Raw genomic sequence first — 5,034 nt, forward strand, 5'->3', positions numbered from 1 at the left:
CAGCTGGTGCCAACTGAAGTCTGTGAGAGGTGTTTGAGAGCCATCACAGGAGACCAACCTTTTGATGTCTGAAGTCATCCCTTTTCAAGCTGTAATGTTTTGCACTTCACAGTGATTTCTCATTTCTTGCTTAGCTATAATTGTCCCAACTTGTGCAAATACACTAAGAACTCACACAGTCATCTCCTTTGTCACTCACTCAGATTCCTATTTTGATGATGTTCCCTCTGCAATGCTGTTTAAATCAGCAGGTTAGAGAAGACACTTCAGGATTTAAAATTTTCCATTAATTCACATTAGGTAGAAAAATCAATATTCAGCCAATGTCCAGATACACTGACAGGCCACATACAGACTGTGCCAACTTGATAATTTCTTTAGTAGATATGCCATGCATATAAGGAAGTATACCATGCACAAAAGCATATTGGAAACAGAGATGGTAGAACTACCTTATCAAAGCTCCAAATCACAAGGAAGGAACCCTGAAATACAAATCCAGCTAGTGAAAATGTAAGCTCTTAACTAACCACATCTCAATATGGAAAAGAACAAATATAGGTAACAGATATTAAAATCCGGATGATTGGACTGCTTCTTGGAGGCTAAGGCCATCATTCTGATTCAGTACCATAAAGCAAATCTGGATACTAGTTTTGACTCTTTAAATTATTCAATGATGACCTTCCAGGGTTGAGTGGAGCTGTGGGATGGGCGATTCTGGCTCCCATTTCCAGCATCACCCCCGTAACGATGACAGGACTTCAAGCAGCAGGGAACAGAAGCACTTTATTAAGGCAAAACGCCTCCTTTTATAGGGCTGGGATGGAACTCTCTGGAAGTATGGGTGGGACCTGAACGCCCATTAGTGGGGAACAGGATTGAAAAATGTGCCAATAACAGGTGCAGGGATTCATGAAGTAACCAACAGGGGATCACGTAAATGCACCAATAACAGGCGCAGGGATTCAACAACTGACCGACAGGGGATCGTGTCCAACAGCCAATCAGAGTTGGAGGCTCTGACAGAGGCGGAAAAGCAGCCCTGAGGGATCAGGGGAACAAAAACCTGGGTAGGATCTCTACAGGAAAAACAAACAATTAGGACGCTGTTTGAATAACCATTACCAAAGAGGAGAAATCATACATAATGCAGAAAACATTCATTAAATGTCCATTAGAATCCCTTAAACTGTCACAGCGCGTTGATCTTCTTCAGGGGCAACTGGTTCAAGGCGGTCCTTGTCACTATAAATACATTGCTGGTAAAACCTCTTCCACCGATTGTAGGACTGCCTTTCTCCTACAGTTGGGCTCCCTCTTCAGCATTTCACCGTCTCATTGTACAGAAAAGATGTTTGCCTTGACCTTTGCAAAGTTTCTCCTTCTGTACACTACCTGGTATCTTGACAGAAAATATAGATATCTACAGCAGATACAAAGAGAAAAAAAAATCAAACTCCAAGCTATTTCCTCACTTCACTAAAAAGAAAAAATATATACCTGAAATATAAATTCTTAATGCTTTTTTACAAAAAAATAATCATTTATTAAACAGCATGTGCTTATTAATAAATTACAAGGCAACCAGCTGTGGAAGTCACTTTCAATGTGTTGTTGAAGGTGTTATGTTAACAAGCACAAGCCGAAGAATTTTTAGGTGTTTGTTTGCATGAGGTAAATACTAAAATAAGGCCATGCTAAGCAACTTTGAAGTAGAAGTGATGGATAGTTCCCTATTGTTCTTAAAGAACATCTGGCAGTATTTGTTCATACACACTCAAGGTGACCTTTCCTCATTAGAAGTGATTTCCACTCCCCAGATTCCAAACTGTTTGATAGCCCCTCATTCTGTAAAAATTACAGGAGTTATACCCATATAATTGAATTGACATAAACAGTATAATTTCAAAAGCAGAAGTATTTTAATTGTTGTATAAAGACAATATTAAATCACAAACTTATTTCTTCTTTTACTAACTCTCACATATCAGAAAGAGTAACTGAGCACTCAACTCAACAGGAGAAAAGACAAGGAACAGGAAAATATGGTGAGTTTTGGCCTTGATTTTCTTCTTTCAGCATAACAGCAGAAGAAGGTATCTCTGATTTCACAGGCCTTTTGGAAATACACTTTCTTTATCAAGACAAACCCAGGTGGAGCATGAGGGACAGTAGAAACTTCTGCTGCACTTGGGCACTGGTAGTGACACCAGCAATGACCAAGTGCTGGTATTTAGCATGGATGCACAGTCAGGCCTGTATGCAAAGCAAATATGAAAGCACGGAGGTTTCAGGTTGCGCATTACCAGGCACAGTACATAAATAAAAGTACCGAGTACTGTGTCCTTACATAAAAGTAGCTACACAATTGCCTTATGCTGAAATTACAGGCACAAAACAATCTTGGGTGAAAAATCTTCCAAATAATTTTGGTAGCTTGGTTTGCATCCATTCCTACAGAAAGGTCTACATCTCTTCCCAGGCATTCAGTCAGTTCAGAGCTGTTCATTCCCTGGAGCGGGGATTCTTTTGTACCCCAATTTTGAGTACATGGGTATTTCTAGTAGAAATATTACACCTTCAAGATACGCAAATTGCTGCATATCCTGAAATATAAATTGCAAGCTGGTAGACAAGAACATTACAAAAACATAGTCACAATCAATTATTTGGATTTAGAAGCAATTATATGTGGAATATATTTTACCATTATATACTAAAATTTGGAATAAAAGTCCTTAAGAAATAAGTTGCAATTCATTCACATTTGAAAATCAAAGCCTTCATAGTACCAATTCTGTTTTGAAAATATAAAGAAGTATATATATATTTTTTAAAAGCACATATAAATGTCTTGTAAAAAGCTTATTTTAATGAATTGTATGGGTAGGCATATAAATATGAAATTACTGAGGAACATAAGTTTCTTGGTATCTGTCATGATTTTCAGGTAATTAATTAAATTAATGGAATCTACCTCAAATGACTATACTGCTTGGTTAGTGTATTCTTAAGAGTCTTCACCCAAATGTTGCTGCCAGTTCCAAAGCTTCCTGCTATTTAGAACTTATGCCTAAGACCTAGGTCGGTGTTCTCTGTTGAATACCTGTGTCATTCAAAGAAAGCAGAAAAAAGTAAGAACCAGAGAGGTTTTCTTCGTTGTTTTTGTTGGTTTTTTAGGTTTTTTTTTAATTTGGTTTGGTTTTTTTAAATAATGAAAGGCAAAAGAAAACACAATGAAAAGAAAGCTACTGGTTTTGGAAGGGAAATTCTTTTATGAATAAAAGTGTTCGTTTCTCATGTATTTGCTTCTCTGTGAATACAGTTTACATGTTTTGGGTGGTTAGCTGCAAAGAAGCAAGAAACACTCCAGCAAATTTTTAAGAAATGTAATCTTTTAATCCTATTCCTATCAAAGATAATAATATAACCAAGAACTAAACAGCTATGTGTTATTTCATTGTGTTATAGCCACTTAAAGAAACGACCTTGTTGATGGAGCAGAAGGACCAGGCAATGGTAGTCATCCCACCCCAGAACTGCTTGTGCAGAGCTGCTGAAGAATTTAGCACCACAACTTCACTTTCATGTTAAAAAGGTGACTGAATCCACATGATACAACAGCTTAGCAACACAACTGTAATTTCCAAGATGCTTGAAATCCAGAATGAACCTTACAGCTAAAAAAATCTGTCCCCAAGGTACTTACTTCCTTTTATATTAGTAAAGGCTGTTATTTCATCCCCTAATGGAATAATGAGATTAAAGTTATGAAAGGAAACATCTCCTCATTTTGGGAACTTAAGGCAGGAAGGGTGATTCTCATAGTCATTGTGAGAAAAACTGTGATGTTTTTCTTTGGAAGAGAGGAACTAGGTCAGATTCCTAACTCAGAGAATTATTGCATTGGTTACACGTGTGAGAGCTTCCCTTTACAACCACAAATCCACACTTTGACTGTCCCTCTTCTTTGCCTCCTAATGAAAACAGGTTTGTGACATTTTTCTTTAAATAAAACCTGCAAACAGATTAGTTCATTAGCGTTAGTTTGCAAACACACACACAGACTTGTATCTCTGTATTTCTATGTACTCACAGTACTCACCTTTGCATGCAGAGCTTCACTCCCTGTTGAAACTGTCACCACCTCCCCCTTCCAGCATCTGTGGCACCAGAACAGACCATACCTGACATACACAACTCTCACCAGTGCCAAGGAAGGGTCAGGAAGTTCTGTGCAGGACACAAAAGTGATATTTAACACATGGATTTGATTTACAACCTCCAGAGAATCAGTGAAATCCATCAGGAAGTAGCAGGGCTGGGCCATGCCCTCATCATGGACCCTGGGAGATGAGCCTTGCTCAGAGCCCCAGGGCTGGTGGCCCATTCCCACAGCCTCCTCTCTCTCCCAGGGGGGTTGGCTGGGAGGATTCCTCATACTAGAAATGCTAGGAGAAGCACCTCCATTTTATAGCTGTCTCAGTGAATTAAGGGGCCCATTTTCCCCTACCCAGAGGGAGCTGTGTTTGAGCCCCTGTAACACAAGGAAGGGGTTTGGTCCAGAGTGTGTATTACAAACACCGACATGTACACAATGTTTCACAGTCCGTAGGAGCTTCCCTTTAGCAGGACCATCAGAATCACTGTACTGTGACAAGCCCATGTGCTGCCAGGGGCCCAAAGCAGCACAGCAGTACCCCACGCTGGTTTTGTGTAAAGCTGGGCCACTCACAGCACGGAGCAGCTGGAACAGCAGCATCAGTAGCCAGCAAACCACACCATGAGGCTGACACCTGCACTGGTTTGCAGAACGAGTGTCCCCCACAAAGAGATGCAAGCCTGCATCACCAACTGCTAGAATGGCATTTCAGCTGCATCTAACCCTCTGAAAAAAATGTGATTTTTTGCTGTTGTCAGATCACTTGACATTGCTTACACCAAAACAACAGCTGAAGAAAACAAAATGACAAACACTGGCAATGAGCAGTTAATACCAGTTCCAGGATGAAGTAGCTTTGACAGTATTTT

Source organism: Pithys albifrons, chromosome 6 (genome assembly GCF_047495875.1).
Source record: "Pithys albifrons albifrons isolate INPA30051 chromosome 6, PitAlb_v1, whole genome shotgun sequence".
NCBI classification, from domain to species: domain Eukaryota; kingdom Metazoa; phylum Chordata; class Aves; order Passeriformes; family Thamnophilidae; genus Pithys; species Pithys albifrons.